This window comes from Fukomys damarensis, unplaced genomic scaffold, assembly GCF_012274545.1.
Source record: "Fukomys damarensis isolate Sample0158 unplaced genomic scaffold, DMR_v1.0_HiC HiC_scaffold_14, whole genome shotgun sequence".
Lineage (NCBI taxonomy): Eukaryota > Metazoa > Chordata > Mammalia > Rodentia > Bathyergidae > Fukomys > Fukomys damarensis.
In genome coordinates, this window is record NW_022900926.1 from 57,560,359 (window position 1) to 57,579,411 (window position 19,053).

The following is a 19,053-nucleotide window of genomic DNA, read 5'->3' on the forward strand; positions in this document are numbered from 1 at the left end:
CCCTCTAGGTGAATCCCCACTCCTATTGATGACAATGGTGGGTGGAACACTGACCAGATAGGCAATTGAGTTCCTTTCAGAGAAAGATTTCTGATTACATGGAACTGCTGGAAATTAAGGTAACAACTGAGGGGTCGTAGCCAGAGGGCTACTCTCTGGCAGATACCCAAAGGTCCCTTAAAAGGAACTAGCTCCTGACATCCCATTCAGGTAATCAGCAGAAAAACCTCCCATCTTGGCCTATCTGAACACCTCAGTGAGGTGAAAGGGGAACTCTGTTAGTGATCATCCAATATTCTCTGTGTCAGACTGATCTGAAATGATGCCATCAGTGATCTTTCTTAAGTCTCCATTAAGAGTTGAGCTACAAGTTTGGGTTGCTTTCTCTATTACTAGCAAGACAAATAAAACAAACAAACAAACAAACAAATCTTTCAAAGATTAGAAACTATCAAATCTTTTCCCCATCTCCTAGGCATGGCCTTCATCACTTATGTGTGTAGGGGAGAAAAATGCCTTTTCCAATAGGTTATGGACTTTGGAACATTGACAGTACTCTATAGAACATGGACTCTATACTCCATATGATGATTTTTTTGAATTTTAACCACTTTGAGCTTTATTTAGACTTTCTCTCTGCTAGTGAGTTAAAAGTTCCCCTTACACTTTTGTCCAACTTGTTGGGAATTCTTTTGAGAATCCTTTGTATTCAAACTGCTCCTCCTTCCAGAAAGCAGACTAAGCAACTGTTTTGTCATTCACTAGGGAAAATAGCAATCAGTAACTTGCATTCAGTTTTACATGCTAACTAAAACATGGGACTATTTTGGTCAGCCTTTCTCTTCCCTCATGTGCACATCTAAAAAGTTGATAAAGAAAAATCACATCTTCTTTATACACTCTCCAACTGATGGGCAAATGGGCTGTTTCAAAGTTTTAGATATTACAAACTGTGCCGCTATAAACATAGGTGTGCATATATCACTGTGATATGATTCTTTTAGTTCTTTTGGAAAGATACCCAGCAGAGGGATGCCTGGGTCAAATGGAACCTCTTGTCCCAACTCTTTGAGGTATCTCCATATTGGTTTCCACAGTGGTTGCACCAGTCTGTATTCCCACCAACAATAGAGAAGGGTTCCTTTCTCCCCATAACCCTGCCAATATTTGTTGTTTGATTTCTTGATAGCACCAATTCTTTGTGGGGTGAGGTGAAATCTCAGTGTTGTTGTTAATCTCTTGAATGACCATTAATGTGGTACATTTTTTCATATATTTACTTGTTTCTTTTACTTCTTTGTCTGAGAAATGTCTGTTCATTCCACATGTCCATTTTCAAATCCATTCTTTGTATTTGGGGAGGCTGATTGTTTTGAGTTATTTTTATATTCTAGATAAGAGTCCTTTGTCTGAGGATCAGCTGGTAAAAATTTTTTCCCACATTGGAGGTTGTCTTTTAGTTCTATTGATGGTTTCTTTTGCAGTGTGGTGGCTTTTTAATAAAGTGAGATCCCAGTTGTTGATTCTTTCTGCTAGTTCCCATGCTACTGAGGATTTGTTCATGAAGTCTTTTCCTATGCTAATGTCTTCAAAAGTTCTGCCTAACTTATCTTCCAGCAAGTTTAGTGTGTCTGTTTTAATATTTAGATCTTTCACACACTTTGATTTTAATTGAAAGATAAAGGTCTAGTTTTAATCTTTGGCAGGTTGAAATCCAATTTTTCCAACACCATTTATTAAAGAGACTATCTTGTCTCCTGTGAGGATGGTTGGCTCCTTTGTCAAAGATGAGGTAGCTGAGTACAAATGGAGTTGTTTTTATATCTTCCAGCCTGTTCCGCTGATCCTCAGGTCTGTTTCTTTGCCAGTACCTGTTGTACCCAGATCGCAGTTTCCCCAAGGACCCTCAGAGAAACGAATCCGCTGCAATTACAAGAGAAGTTTATTACAGGTTCGAACCTGGACCCCTGCTCAACAAAGATCAAGAGAGTCCAGAATGACGGTTACAATAGGGTTATATAGAATTTAGGAGGCTTGAGAATCTAAACTTTCTTATTGGCTATTTTCTTTACTATTTGTACTATTCTTATTGGCCTATATCTCTAACATTCTATTGGTGCACTTACATAGCTATACTTTAAACTTATTGGTTAGTATGTGTGCAGATGAGGTTTGCAGAGTGGAATTTGCCTTACTCAACTGGTCACTTTAGCCTGTTCCCCTTATCTTACTAGAACATCCTATTTCTTTGTTCTAACAGACTATATGGCTTCTGCGGAGGGGAATGAGACTTATTCATCTATTTCTTGCCTATCTGATTAAACAATCAGAACAAAGGTCAGGGAGAAGGAGAGGGGTGTAGTTAAATTTTATCCTAGCTTAGTTGGAGTGGAGGGGCTTTGGCCTTAGTACAATGGGAGAAACTCTGGTTTCTAACTTTGGCTCCTCAGCACCATGCTGTTTTTATTGCAGTGGCTTTGTAGTATAGTTTTAAATTGGGAATTATTATACCCACTGCCATGTCTCTCATAGGAACATGGATACATATTGAGGACATACTCCTAAGCGAAATAAATAAGTCACACATGTGTAAATACCAAATAGTTTCTCTCATGTGAAAAACTCTAATAGTACATAAGATCCTAATGATATAATTGACAGTGTGAAATAGGAAGAAAGGGGCTAAAGGTGTAGGGAAAGTGGGAAGGGTAGGGAAAAGCTAATAAGGGAAAAGAAAAAAAATATGAGAAAATGAAAAAATGGAAATGAAGTGTTTGTAAATGGGGAGGGGAAGAGGGGCTGAAGGGAGGGCAGGGACAAGAGGAAAAAATGAGAACCAAGATCTATCATGTAAAGGTGCAAAATCCTAATGATGAATGTAACTGTACTATATAACTAAAATGTACCAATAAACTCAATGAGAGAAAAAAATGTTGATAAAGTTGCCTTTAATAATGTGGAATGTGGCTACTAGGAAGACCTATGACTTTCAAATACTTAGTGAGTTTAAAATGAACCTCAAAGGAGTAGCCTTGTCTTGCTGCTAATGAAAGTTGCCCAGAAGACTGGATAAATAACAGAAATTTCTCAGAGCTTTCTCTACCCTAGGGCCCTGGGCATTATCTCTGACTTAGCATCTCTGGAAGTGATATCTTTTGCAAGAAAAGTACTCTGTTTTCCTCTCTCTCTTTCAAAGAACTAGAAAGCAGTGGTTTGAATTTCTTGGTTTGCTAGAAATATTTCTTTAAACATTATTGTTTTAGCTGAAGTCAATTGTACCTTGTGCTTTGAGAGTACTTAGTGGAGTAATGATATGAATTACCAGAGGAAGATGAGATCATGGATTGCTAAAGGGTAGACAGTCCAGTCCAGTTTTATTTTCTAGATCTCTCTCCATATGGTAGCTACCTACCCTGGGGTGGAATAAGCCTTGGGGGATGCCCTAGGGGGCACAGGAATCAAGCAGAGACTTATGAGATGCCATATTTATTTCTCTTGTTTCAGATGAGGAACTCCATACCTAAATCTCACATTCCTTTTGAATGTGTTAAAGAGCAATTTAGTATTTCTCTACACACACACTTGGCATGCCTACCTCCTAAAGCCAAGCATACAGAGGAAAGTACTATGATGCTATCTCACAATTAGAATTATACTGTAAAAGAAAGGAAATTGTCAAAATCGTCTTATGCTGAAATTTTCTTTACATTAAGAAATAATTCTTGCTTGTGTTCAAGTATAATGTAATGACAGACACCTCACCCTTAAGATATTCAGTGCCCCTAAGCCTGAGGCTACCCCTTGACCTGTAGAATCTGAGAACAAAGTTTCTAATACAACTTTAAACCTTTTCCACCAGGTGCTGAAGATGGAGTATCTATGCCAACAATAATTAAAACCTCCATGAGGCTATATCAATCCTTAGCTAACTTGTTCAGGTCCCTCAAAGACAATATCCATTGCAGGAAGTAAATGGCAAATATGGGATTACCTGTGTTCATGTGTCTTTCTCAGTGATCTAAGACAGATTAAACAAAACCTAATAAAGTTTTTGGATGATGTGATATATACATTGAGGTCTTTAGAGAATTTACTCAGACCTATGAACTAGATTAGAAAAATGTAATGTTGTGCTTAAATCAAATACTGATTTTTAATGAGAGACAAGTAGTATTACATTTAGAGGCAAATATTATATTAATTCTGGAAGCTCAAAAGACAGGCAGCCCAGGTAATAAGTGGTTTCTATAGGAACACAAGCAGTTCCTGCACAAGATCCCTACTGGCCTGAAAATCAGATAGGAGATTAAAATAGAAGACAATTTCAGGCATGTATTCTTAAAGGTCTAAGAAATATGAGAGCTAAGCCCTTTAGTTATTTTAAATTATTAAAAATTTATCAGAAAGAGATGAGGACATCTCTACATCCTGACTTGATAAAAGGAAATACTATACTTTTTCCCATTCAGCCTTGCAATATGTAGATGGTATACTGTTATTTACCTCCTCAGAAGAGCTTTCTAGCCAAGACACCTGTGTTCTGCTAAATTTTCTAACAGACAGAGGTTATAATGTTTCTAGGTCTAAGGCACAACTTTTCAGCTTTGAGGTAAAATACTTAGGCCTTATTATATATTGTTTTCATTCATGAGCCCACTCATGGAACATGGTTCAGGGGCCCGGACTGGGAGGTCAAGGAATCACAGGACAGACTCTGGGGAGGTTTCTGGAATGCTTCCGCTTTATTCAGAAAATTCACAGGCTTATATAAGGTAAGAAGGGGGTGGAGCCAGGGTGGCGCTATTGGATAGGGTAAGGCAGGTTTGGAGCCAGGGTGGAGTCATGATATTTGGCACATTGTTATTGGCCACATGTTAGTATTTGATTGTATGCTTTAGGGTCTAAGGCAAATGGAGTCAGGCCTTTAGAAGTTTTGAGAGGAACAGTTTATCTGTCTAAGGTAAAATATCTACACACCTGAAGGGGCAGATTATTCCAGCCCTAATAGGCCTCAGAGTCTTCTCTGAGAGGTGGGTGCAGCGCTCCTGACTCAGCCAGACGTTAATCTGGTCCTCAATTGTATCTAAGGGCACCCAAGCCTGGGGGAAGAAAGAATTAAACCAATTCTTTCCTCTCCATAGCCCAAGACCCTAAAATAGCTAAGGATATTTCTAGAAATTGCAGGCTTGTGTCACCTTTAGATAGTAGGACACTTTGAGATTGTGTGACCCATCTATCAGTCTATAGTAAAACCCAAAAAACAGCCATATTTTAACCTGGAAATCTGGCTCCCATACCACATCCAGAAGTTCAAATAAGTACTTCTGCCTATCTACAGGACACTATTTCAGTTTTTATGTTAATGAAAGGTAAGACATGGCTTTGGAGTGTTTCTACAAGATCAGGGAGCTGCTCAACAGCCTGTAGGGTATTTAAATCATAAATTAGATATTATATATTCAAAATAATTATCTAAAAAGGAAATCTCTAAATAATATAGTTAGAATACTTTCATTCCTTTCAAGAGTCAAAAAAAAACAATCCTTATATGCTTGCTATGTGACTTGCTCCCCATTTTGACACCCATCTAATCAAAATTACTTGGGTGAATGTATTTGTAATTGTATTGGCTAGTCATGGTTTTGCACAACCTCATGCCCACCTTGTAATTTTCTATTGGATCTTATACTTTTGTACCAGCCTCACCACTTGTCTTTGCTGTATAAACCATGTTTGAGAAGTGGGGTGGGTGGGCAATCCACTTTCTGATCCCTCTTAGAAGCTTTCTTTCCCTCAATAAAATTTTTCTACTCTTAAAAAAAAAAGGAATTTTGAGAGCAGAAACTCCATGCAGATTTATTAGCAAAAAATATTTTAACACACTCCTGTGAATAGGGAAAGCCAAGCCCTTAGCCCAGATCTACTCTATTACCCAAAAATAATGTTTTAAGATTCACTTTCTTTCCCTCTCCACTTTCCTTTCTTCTTATTTTTTTGTCTGTCTCTGTGTCTTACTTCCATAGGCTTACTGTGTTATACATTCTCGTTACCCTATCCTACTCTTAAACGTGTGTAGGAGCACATTTTAGAAGTGAATTGCCTAGTGCTCTTTTATATAATAATGTTGAAAATTTTAAATTTCTTTTTTTTTTTTTTACCCATTTAGGTTAAGTTGCTGTTTTTAATTTTATGTGTTCTTTGATCAAAGCTTTTGCTATGAAATTTCCCAGCTCCCCCAGGCTTACTGGAGCACTCCAGTTTCCAAAGGAAACCTATATGCTTCCACCAATGCTTTGCCTTAATAATATTTTCCCCATCTGTCTCACTTGCTAATCTATAAATCGTTTTAGATTAAAATTTTTCTAATCATCTATATGTTAACAGAGCTTGGCTCAGTGCCTGCCCATTATAACTACTAAATAATTTTGAAATCAATGAATTAAATATTTCACTTCTAGTTTAGCCTAAATTTTCAGATATTCACATGTACGAGGCTATAAAATGCTATGAAATTTGCCAGAATCAATAATCATCATCACTTTTGTTTCTGTTATAGTAAATGAAATTACACTGGTTAGTATTGTTCATTCTTGATTTATATCTTTCCACATGTCGTTGTCTCACAGCAGCTGGAGCAGTACAAGAGATTTATGCATTTTTCCAAGACATAAATATTAATCTGATTTTTAATTATTTTTCCCAATAGCATATAAGCTTCACTTTAGTTTCTACATGGGATCAATATTGAGTTAAGTTACTTTATTAGTCTTACTTTAAAAAAAATCAATGTCACAGCTAGCTCATAAAATTATGACCTAGTACTCATTAATATTAACCACAAGCATTACATTTATTTTCTCTTTAGAGTTTGGGAGAGTATAGGAATAGGTAAAATACAGAAAAATCTTTCTTGGAATTAAATGGGGTTTAGTAGTTAGTGGACTACATGTTCCACATGTCAGTTGCAATGCCCTTTCTATTCTACTGCTAATAAACAATTTCTGAGTGTTCAGTCTTACTGTTTACTATTCATCTGCCTTACTGTTTATCCTAAAATTAGAGTTAAGGGTGGTTGGATGCTTTATGTAAATCTCTGAGTGGACAAGAATATTTAAAACACAAAAAAGAAAGCCTTGCCAGCTTTACATATAGAGAAGCTGTGTAAACCTTCCCATTCTAATAGGTATGCAAAAGATATAAAAATTTAGACCTGGGCCAGGGATTTAGCTCAGTAGTGCTGCCACCTTTCTGACAAGCACAAGATCCTGAGTTTGATCCCTTGTGCAAAAAATTTAAAAATAAAAAGAAAGAAAGAAAGAAAGAAAGAAAGAAAGAAAGAAAGAAAGAAAGAAAGAAACCTAACATAAGGTGAACAGGTCAATTTCTGGTGGCACCAGTAGCAAAACTGCAGCATTCATGTTGACATTTCTTCCTAGAAAGTTCTGCTTTCCTGGACCTGGACTCAGCTCAGAACTCTGCACAGTGACTCGTGGAACCATGAATGATCATCAAAATCAGAACCAGTTCATCAACCACTTTACATATTTGTGGTATAATATCACATATGAAAAAACTAGACAATGATTATCTCCTACTTAAACATTAAGATCTAAGACATGGGTGTCCAATGTTTTGACCTCCCTGGGCCACACTAAGCAAATTCTCATGACTCACATACAAAATACATAATATAATTAATGTATGTACATTTAAAAAATTCCTTCCATTTGTATATTTTAACTTAAATTATTTTGCAAAATAACACAACAAGTCCAAGCTTAATAATTAAATAAGGAACTTTATGGATCTGTTTAATAACATATGTCTGTAGGTTGAAATAGCCATGTTTTACATGCCAAGTCACACAAATTCAGGTAACAGGGGATTACAATTTGACTGACCATGTGGCAGGTATTGAAGGCAGAGTTAGCACTGAACTGTACCTGCCCGACACAATGTTCTGTTGTAACTTACACAGTTTAAGCTTCAGCATCCGACAATTGAGTCATGGAAAATATCACTAAAAATTGTATAATTGTGTTTAAGGTTTCAGACCTTGTAGATCCATATTACTAGCTATCCAATGTCACACATGGCCCATTAGCCATAGGTTGGATACATACAATGTAGCATACTCTACCACAGGATATGACATTGTTTCTGATTTACTCATAAGGCAATGTATCATGCAAATCACTTAGATTTTTCTTGATTTCAAATACACATGTTTAGATTTTATTATTTCTTAAATTGAAATATATGCACATAATGGAGTAGTGTTTTTTTTCACACATGGCCCATTAGCCATAGGTTGGATACATACAATGTAGCATACTCTACCACAGGATATGACATTGTTTCTGATTTACTCATAAGGCAATGTATCATGCAAATCACTTAGATTTTTCTTGATTTCAAATACACATGTTTAGATTTTATTATTTCTTAAATTGAAATATATGCACATAATGGAGTAGTGTTTTTTTTGTTTTTTTTTTGTTATCTTATATTTTGTTTTCCTTGATTTGATATGATTTTACTTGTTAATTTATTATTATATGGGTAATTATTTAAATATTAGAATAATGATACCATTTTTGAAAATTTTGAATCTTTTCAGGGTTAGACAATGTGCTCTAATATTTCTTCAGAAGTGCATCTTCAGATATATGTTGCCTGTCTTACTCCAGTTTTTTGCTGCTAACATATATCACCCGAGATTGGGTATAATACAAAGAACAAAGATTTCTTTCTCACAGTTCTGGAAGTTGAAAAGTCCATGGTGAAAGGAGTTTTAAGTTTAAGAGACTTTTTGAATCAACTCACAGTAGAGGAAAGGATAAGACATGTGAGAAAAGAAGAGATAAAACATGCCACCTCAAACCCTTTTAATAATTTCATTAATCGATTTGTCCAAGTGGAGCCTGCCTAAATTGAAAATTTCCCATTCATGCCATATCCTAACACTGCTGTACTGGGTATGCATTTTCAGCTCATGCTTTGTGGGTGATATATTAAAACATAGTAATGGACCAGGCACCAGCACCTTGGCAGCCTAGACCCCAGGCAGAAGGTCACCCAGACAGCAGTGGCACAGATGTACAAGTATCATCCAGGCCCCCACTCAAGACAGCTTGGCTGTGCAGCCCCTAACCAAAAGTCTGCCTGGAAAACAGCTGTGCATATGTGCAGAACCCAGCCAGAGACCATTGGTAAATGCATACAGACCCCAGACAGAAGCCCACACAGACAGATAGCATGTGCACAGGTGTCCAGGCCCCCACCCAGACACCAGCAACTTGGCTTTGCAGGCCCAGCCAAAGGCCAACCTGGAAAAACCTGTGTAGGGGTGCAGGCCTCAGCCAGAGGCCCATCCAGAAACCATCAGTAAGTGCACCCAGACACCAACAGCTAAGCAGCCCAGACCATAGTCAGAAGACTGCCTGGACAGTAGCAGCATGGTTATGCAGGCACCAATTAGGACTCAGCCGAGACACAAATGGCATGGGTGTGCAGGCACCAGCCAAAGGCCTGGCCTGGAAAACAGCTGCACAGACACTCAAACCCTATCAGAAGCTCACCCGGACAACAGACCAGTGAGAGGACACAGCAAGACATCATTCTGAACCTAGGTATTGGTAGGGTAGAGAGCAGAAGAGAGAAGGCCTCTCTGAGCCTTGTAGAGAATTGAAGCCCACCGGGAGAGCAAAATCACCATAACAAAGACAAAATCATAACCTCAATAAAGCACAGCAGACTGCACTGTTTGAAATGAGAAGACATCTAAACAAATCTCAAAATCAGACTTTCAGATTACCAAAGGCAACTCCAAGGTGCAATGAGATGGAACAATCTAAAACTAAACCACCTAGAGTTCCCTGAATTGGAAAGGAAGGAGGATCTGGAAAAAATAAAATAACAAATAATTTCTCAAATAACAACTGAGATTTTGTCCATAGTGAAAGATATGATTAGTAACTCTAGAGGAGACACAGATTAAAAAAAAAAAATAGAGGAGCTGAGGAACATAATGGAATCCCTGCATAGGAGACAAATGGAATCCATAAAACAGATGCAAGCAGATATCCAGAAGAATAAAAAAACTCCACTGGAAGTTTACATTATAGAATGAGCCAGTGTAAGGACAAAATGTCAGATATAGAAGACAAGATTATGATAAGTGACTAGAAAAAGACATATGTCTTAAAAATAGTAAGGGACCATGAGAAAAATATCCAGCAGCTGCTAGATGATGCAAATAATAAAATAAGACTGACCAGAGTCAATGAAGAAACAGGAGAGAGTACAAGCAAAAAAATACAAACAAGCAAACAAAAATCTGTTCACAGAAGTAATGTCAGTAAACTTCCCAAGCAGGGGAAAAGAATTTAACATACAGATAAGTGAGGCATAAAGGACTCCAATTGGTTGAGATAGAAAAAATCCACACCTATGCATATAATAGTCAAGATTCCAAAATCCCAACAGAGGAACAAAATTCTATAAGCAGTTACAGAAAGGAAAGAAAACACATAAAAAGGAAAGCCCATCATAGCAGACTTCTCATCACAAATCCTTAACTCAAGAAGAGCCAGAAGGAAGAAGAGGAAGAGGAAGAAGAAGAGGAAGAGGAAGAGGAAGAGGAAGAAGAAGAAGGAGAAGAAGAAGAAGAAGAAGAAGAAGAAGAAAGAGAAGAAGAAGAAGAAGAAGAAAAGAAGAGGAGGAGGAGGAGGAGGTTGAGGAGCCAGGGGTGAAGTATTTTAAGCCCTAAAAGAAAACAACATCCAATCCAGATTGATGTACCCTGTGAAAATATCTTTCAAAATCAATTAAAAAATAAAATACTTTCATTATAAATAAGAAATGAGGAACTTCATGAATATCAAACCAGTACTCCAAAAAATTTTAAACAATATCCTGGAAAAAGACAATGCAGCTCCCAACCCCAAGAAGCTCAGCAAAAAGAATTCAACAAGCAAGACAAGAAATTAAGTGCAAAGGGGAAAATCCAAGAATAAGAAAAGTCCATGACAAGGATAAGTCAATACATCAGTTATAACCATTAATGTTAATGGTCTCAGTTAACCAAACAAAAGCAAATTAACTGGCAGAACTGGTCAAGAAGCAAGATTCAGTAATATGCTACATACAAGAAACAAACTTAATTCAAAAAGAAGCTCAGAGACTGAGAGTTAAGGGATGGAAAACCATGCTCTATGTGACAGGAACCCCCCAAAATGTAGGAGTAGCTATTCGATTTGTAGATTAAATGAATTTCAAGCCAACACTGATTAAGAGAGAAAAACAGGGCCACTATATCCTTGTAAAGGAAACAATGAGGAAGAGGTGACAATCATAAATATATATGTAATAAATACTAGTGCACCCAACTATATTAAAAAAATATTGCTGGGCGTGTTGGCACATGCCTGTAATCCCAGCATGCTGGGAGGCTGAGGCAGGAGGATCTCTGTGGGTTCAAGACCAGCCTGGGCTACATAGTGAGTTCCAGGTCAGTCTCAACTACATAGTGAGAACCTGTCTCAAAAAAAAAATAAAATTAACAGACATGAAAAAAATCACATAAGCACCAATACAATAGTAGTGGGGGACCTCAATACACAGCCACAAAGACAAACCAACCAGACAAAAACTAAACAACAAAATGCTAGAACTCAACCAAACTCTTGAAAATATAGACAACAGATATTGATATAGTGTCCACCCACAAAATCAGAATACACATTCTTTTGGCTGCACATGTGTCATTCTCCAAAATAAACCATATACTATCTCATAGAACATGCTTAAATGACTGCAAAGGAATGGAAAGTATCCCCTTTATATTATCAGACCATAGCATGATAAAATTAGAAATAAATAGCAAAAGAAATGGCAAAAATCTTGTAAACACATGGGAAATTGAACACACTCCTGAACAAACAATGGGTCACAGAAGAAATTAAAAAAGAAATCAGACAGTTTCTATAACTAAATGACAATCCCAATACAATATACTGGAATTTATGGGACACAATGAATGCAATCTTATGAGGGAAATTCATAGCAGTGCATACTCAAATATGGAAATGGAGTGAGATAAAATAAACAACCTAATGCTGAACCTTAAACCTCTACAAAAAGAAGAGCAGGACAAATCCAAAGCTCATACAAGGGAGGAATTATAAAGATCTGTACTCTTTTGACTAATGGTCACTGTGTGACACCCAGCTGAACTGAATCAGTGTATTCAGGGCATGAAGGATCCACCTGAAGATTGTTACCAATAACCAATAAAAGAGAACTGGAGGGGAAGATCTTGGGCTGTCAATGTATATAGGAGTAGCTTGCTGCAGTTGATCTTCTTGATGCAAAATAGGCTGTTCTCCTTGGAGAAGGAGCTTGGGACCTCATTGTCACTGGGAATGGCTCCTGTTTTCGTGGAGGGAGCTCTGGTCTTTAGGTTAGGCTTCACTTCCAGGCTCCAATGTGGATCCTTCAGTTTGGTGTCACAAATACTTCATCTCACTGACATAGATTTCTTGGCTTCCAACACTGGCCTTTGGATCTTGTAGGTATAGATCCTCAATAGAGACATATAAGAGACATTAACATGGGCTCTAGGCCACTGGCTGGACTCTAGGAGTACATTGCCTTGGACTCTAAACCTTTAGCTGGACTTGTGTGGGAAACTGCTGGGACCTAGGCCCCCAGCTGAATCCCTGGGGCTTCTAGTGGGTGATTAGTCTCTTACACTCTTTTATTATTTGAGTTTTTGGTTAATTATCATAAAATGCTCTTAGAAATTATGTGTCCTGTATTTAATGTATTTCCTGGCCAAATCCTCCTGACTACATCAGAGAAGAAATCAATGCAATGGAGACTAAGAGAATGATACAAAATATAAATAAAGCAAAGAGTTGGTTCTCTCAAAGAAAAAATAAAATTGAAGACCCTTAGACAACCTTATCAAAAAGGCCCAAATTCATGCAATTAGGAATGAAAACAGTGAAATTACAATGGACCCAGCACAAATCAAAGGATAATCAATACCTATTTTGAGAACCTATATGCCAATAAAATGGAAAACATAGAAGAAATGGATAGCTTTCTAGCTACATATGAATTACCAAAGTTGAACAAAAAAGACCTAAAAATTTTAAAAGACAAAATATCAATCAATTAAATTGAAAACATAATGAAAATCTTACCAGCTAAGCAAAGCTTATTCACTTGATCCCAAAATCAGAGAAAAACCCAACCCAAAAAAGAGAACTATAAGCAATTCTCAGTAACGAACACAGATATAACCTATCCTCAATAAGATATTGGCAACAGAATGCAGCAGACCATCAAAAAGATCATACACCCTGACCAAATGGGATTTATCCAAGAGATGCAGGGATGGTTCAACATATGTAAATTAATGAGTGTAATGCACTATATTAATAGAGCCAAGGACAAAAACCTTGATTATTTCAATGGATGTGGAAAATCATTTGACAATCCAACACCCATTCATGATAAAAAAAAAAAACTATAGAAAATTTGAATATCACTGTTCATTTTAGAGATGCAGATGAAAACAACATTGATATTCCACGTCACCCCACAAAGAATGGCTGCTTTCAAGAAATCAAGCAATAACAAATGTTGGCTGGGTTGTGGGGAGAAAGGAACCCTTCTCCATTGTTAGTGGGAGTGCAGACTGGTAAAACCACTATGGAAATCAATATGGAGATACCTCAAAGAGGTGGGACTAGAGGTTCCATTTGACCCAGCCATCCCTCTGCTGGGTATCTTTCCAAAACAATTAAAAGAATCATATCACAGTGATATATGCACACCAATGTTTATAGCGACACAGTTTGTAATAGCTAAAACTTGGAAACAGCCCATGTGCCCATCAATTGGAAACTGGATAAAGAAGATGTGGTTTTTCTATAAAATGCAATACTACTCAGCCATAAACAATGATAAATTAGATTCATTCATAGGAAAATGGATACATGTTAAGGATATACTCCTAAGTGAAATAAATAAGTCACACATATGTAAATACCAAATAGTTTCTCTGGTGTGAAAAAACTGTAATAGTACATAAGATCCTAATGAGATAACTGACATTGTGAAATGGGAAGAAAAGGGCTAAAGGTGTAGGGAATGTGGAATGGGTAGGGGAAGGATAATAAGGGAAAAGAAAAAAATGTGAGAAAATAAAAAGATGGAAATAAGGGTCAGGGATTTAGCTTAGTGGTTCCATGGCCTGCCTTGCAAGAGCAAGGACCCAAGTACAATCCCTGGTAAAAAAAAAAAAAAAAAAAAAAAAGATGGAAATAAAGTGTTTGTAAATGGGGAGAGGAAGAGGGAGTTAAGGGAAGGCAAGGACAAGGGAAAAAATGAGAACCAAGACCTGTCTTGTAGAGGTACAAGATCCCAGTAATGAACGTAATTGTACCATATACCTAAAATGTACCAATATACTCAATTATTTAAAAAAAAGAAAACTTGAATAGATTGTTTCTATCTCAATGTGATAAAAGCTATCTATGAAAAACCAATAGCCAATATAATACTAATGGTCAAAAACTAAAATCTTTCACATGAAAATCAGGAACAAGACAAAGATGAACACTATCACCACTCCTGTACATTATAGTTTGGGAACATTAGCCACAGCAATTAGACAAGAGAAAGAAATAAAAGTAATAAAGATAGAAAATAAAGAAGTTAAATTGTCATTATTTGCAGATGACATAATACTATACATAGAAGATCTCAAGAACTCCACCAAAAGTCTTCTGGACTTAATAACCAAATTCAGTAGAGTAGCTGAATACAAGGTCAACAAACAAAAATCAATGGCTTTCCTGTACAGTAACAACAGACTCACTGAAGAAGGAACTGGAGCAACAACTTCCTTTAAAATAGCATCCAAAAAAATGAAATACCTAGGAATCAACCTAACAAAAGAAATCAAAGACCTCTACTCTGAGAACTATACCATTCAGAGAAAAGATATTGAAGAGGGTATCAGAAATGGGAGTAACATCCTGGAAAGACATCCCTTGCTCCTGAGTAGGAAGAACCAATATAGAATATAGTGAAAATGGCCATGCTTCATGAATATATGTATTCAGTGCAATCACATTTGGAATTCCAACAGCATACTTCACAGAGCTTGAGAAACCAATCCAAAATTATTTGAAACAAGAAGAGACCTACAATTGCAAAAGCATTTCTAGGCAACAAAGGCAAAATAAGGAGTATCACAATCCCCACCTTGAAACTATACTGTAAAGCTACTGTATTAAAAAGAACATGGCATGGTACTGGCAAAGAAATAGACCAGAGGATCAACAGAACAGGTTAAAAAATGCAGAAACAACTCCATACATTCTTAGCCACCTCGTCATTAACAAAGGAGCCAAACACCTTCACTGGAGGAAAGATAGCCTTTTTGATGGATGGTGATGAAAAAAATTGTGTTTCATCTTGGCAAAGATTAGAACTAGAACTATATCTCTCACCATGCACAAACTAAAATTAAAGCAGAAACAATAAGCTGGCTGGAAGAGAGGTTAGGTAGAACTTTTGAAGACACTGCTGTAGGAAAAGATTTCATGAACAAAACCTCAGTTGCATGTGAACTACCACAAAGAATGAAGAAGTGTGATCTCTTCTTATTAAAAAGCTTCTGCACCTCAAGAGAAACCACCAACACCATGAAAACACAATCCACAAAGTGGGAAAAACTTTTCACCAGCTTTTCCTTAGAAAAAGGCCTACTATCCAGACTTTATAAAGAACTTTAGAAATTCAGACCTCCCAGATTTAAAGACCCAATCCAAAAAAGGCATCTGACATGAACTGACATTTCTTAGACAAAGAACTAGAAGTAGCAAATAAACATATGAAAAAAATGTTCAACATCACTGTTCATTCAAGTGATGCAAATAAAACCAATGCTGGGATTGCACCTCACCCTGGAAAGAATAGCTGCTATCATGAAATCAATCAATAACAAATGCTGGCAGGGCTGTGGAGAAAAAGCAACCCTCCTTCACTGTTGATGAAATTGTAGACTGATGCAACCACTGTGGAAATCAATATGGAGATACCTCAAAGAACTAGAATTAGAGGTCCCATTTGACCCAGCTATTCACCTACTGGGTATCTTCCCAAAAGAATTAAAAAAATAATACCACAGTGATATTGTGCATCCAGGTTCATAACGGCACAGTTTGTAATAGCTAAAATATGGAAATGGCCCTATTTCCAATCAACTGCAGAGTAGATAAAGGTGTGTTTTCTTTAATAAAATGGAATACTACTCAGCCATAAAGAATGAGAAATTAGAGACATTTATAGCTAAATGGAGACACACTGAGACCGTACTCTTGAGTGAAATAAATAGGACAGGCATGTGTAAATATCAAGTGGTTTCTTTGGTGTGAGAAACTGAAAGTGTAAATAAGGATCAAAAGGCATAATGACTATTATGAAATAGGAAGGAAAGATCCAAAGGTGAAGCCAAAATGGTAGGGGTAGGAGAAAGGAAAGAAGGGAAAGGAATAAATATGAGAAAAGGAAAAAATAAAAACAAAGTCTTTAAATAGGGAGGAGTGGAGGGGTTGAAGGAAGGGTAGAGGAATGGGGAAAAACTAAGCAAAAAGGTACATCATGTAAAGCTACAAATTCCCAATGATGAATGTCATCACAATGTATATCTACAATGTACCAGTACAATTAATAAAAGTAAATAAATTGACTCTGAATTTATATAATTGATGTGTACCTTCTAGAAAGAAATCTAAATTCCTCAAACCAACAATTGAAATTCCCAAACTGGAATCAATGATTCAAAATTTCAAATCACCTGAGCAAAGAAGCCCCAGTAAAGAACTGGGAAGAATAACTTTAAAAAGTAGATTCTAATTCCCCATGGCAACAGGTATTAGAATTACTGAATGCTGAATATGAAAACATAATGAGTAGTGTTTTCAACTTGAAAATTACATAAGATCAAGAAATAAATCAGTAACAGTACTACTTCAATTTTAGCAGAACCAAATAGATAAAAGGAATGGATTATACACAAAATCCAACAAACTATGAAAGGATAAGTCACAGGGACTTGAAAAGAGTGATGAATAATCATATCAACTGCGACAGTGTGGATATTAAATATGACCTAAATAAAAAACTAAACTAAAGGCTTGGATGCAGGATGGTGCAGTCAGGAGGTGATGGAAGTCATTACAATTAGAGATGAGGGGAGATTCTTGAGTCATTGAGGGTCTTCCCTCAAAGCAAAATTTGAGACCCTACTCCTTCTCTTTTTTTTTTCCTCCTTACTTCTTGATCACAAGCTGAGCAGTTTCACTCTGCTCTGTGCTTCCATCATAAGATGCTGCTTTGTCATAGGCCCCTTGGAAGGGGCTAATTGAACATGGACTGGAATCTCAGAGCTGTGAGCTCAAATCAATCTTCTATCTTCATTTTGTTTCATTCATTCATTGGTTTGTTTGCTTTTCATTTAAGAACTTTTCATTTAACTACATTGTCAATCTTTTTTTTTTTTTTTTTTTTTTTTTTTTTTTTTAATTACTAAGTGGCTAACTTGCCCAGGCTGGCTCAAATATTCATCCTCCTATGTCAGCCTACCAGAGTGCTGGGATTATAGGTGTATGTCACCACACCTAGCTAATCTTTTATCTTTACAAATTTATTATCTCAGATATTTTGTTATAGTGAATAAAAATCTGATGGACATAGCCCACCAACTAGTTTCTTTAAAAGAAGAAGAAGGAGAAGGAGAAGGAGAAGGAGAAGGAGAAGGAGAAGAAGAAGAAGAAAAGTCTTACTTGGATTCCAAAGAAAAAAAGGTTTAAACTAAGTTTTCTTATCTGAACTATATCAATTAATCAATTCTCTAATTTCTTAGCACTACAGATGAAAAACACACCAGATAATGGACCTGATGGAGCTTAGATGAATTCTGATCATGGCTCCATGGATTAGTCAATCATGGTTCTCTTAGTAGGTTGAATATATACTTTGAAGATTTTTCATCTACTTCACCTGGATAACTCCTGAACTTTTCTTTCAGATTCTACCCAAGGGGGGAAATATCCTTCCTATCTCTATTTCTGAAAGAAGGTACTACCACTTGAGAGGGAATAGAAAACTAATGATTAAATGAAAGAAGGGAAAATTAGTGAGTGAATAGCCTTTACTTAGTCTCCTTATTTCCTAGAGAAGGTACTGCCCCAAGATAGGAGATAGAAAACTAATTACTAAATGAAAGAAGGAACAAATTAGTGAGAGTCCTTCTGCATCTAACATTCTATGATAACTTGTTTTATTTTCAGTGCCAAAGTATAAGAAGTTACAGGAGTTGTTGAAAGTGAAATAATTTCTAGAGAGACCAAATGTATACTTTGATGAATGTCTTTGTCTTACTAGGGAAATTCTTGGCCACTTTCTTCTCTAAATACAGACCCCTGAAATTAACCTCTGTAAAACTAAAGAAACTTCAGCTGCATATACAATGTACTCATAACATTTTTCAAGAGAAACCTGTATTCTGTGAGAGACTGCTTGGGCCTGCACAAGATGGCTGCCCTCAACCTTAGCCTTTGCCTCAGTGGAAAAATCCCACTAGACTACATAAGTGACTTTTGGCAGGTCTAGCCCCTGGGCAAACAGGAAATCTTACAGAAAAAATAGCCCTTTGTGCTAACCACAGGGTCACGGGATCTGGAGCAGGAGGCCGGTGGTATTTCTTTGTCCTGCTTGCCCCTAGAGATTGTTAAGTTAAAGATTGCATAGGGTTAACTGTTGATGTATGCCTTCCCACTTACCCCTCCCCACATTTGGTAAAATACTGATTGCTGTATGGTTAAATGCTTGAGTGACTCATGTGATTGGTAGAGGATTTGTTTGAACTGTCCAGTAAGCTTGCTGAACCTTCCCCCTGGGATAACAGTATATAATCGTTTTGCTGAGCCAATAAAGAGCCTTTGATCAGAAACCAGACTTGGGCCGTGT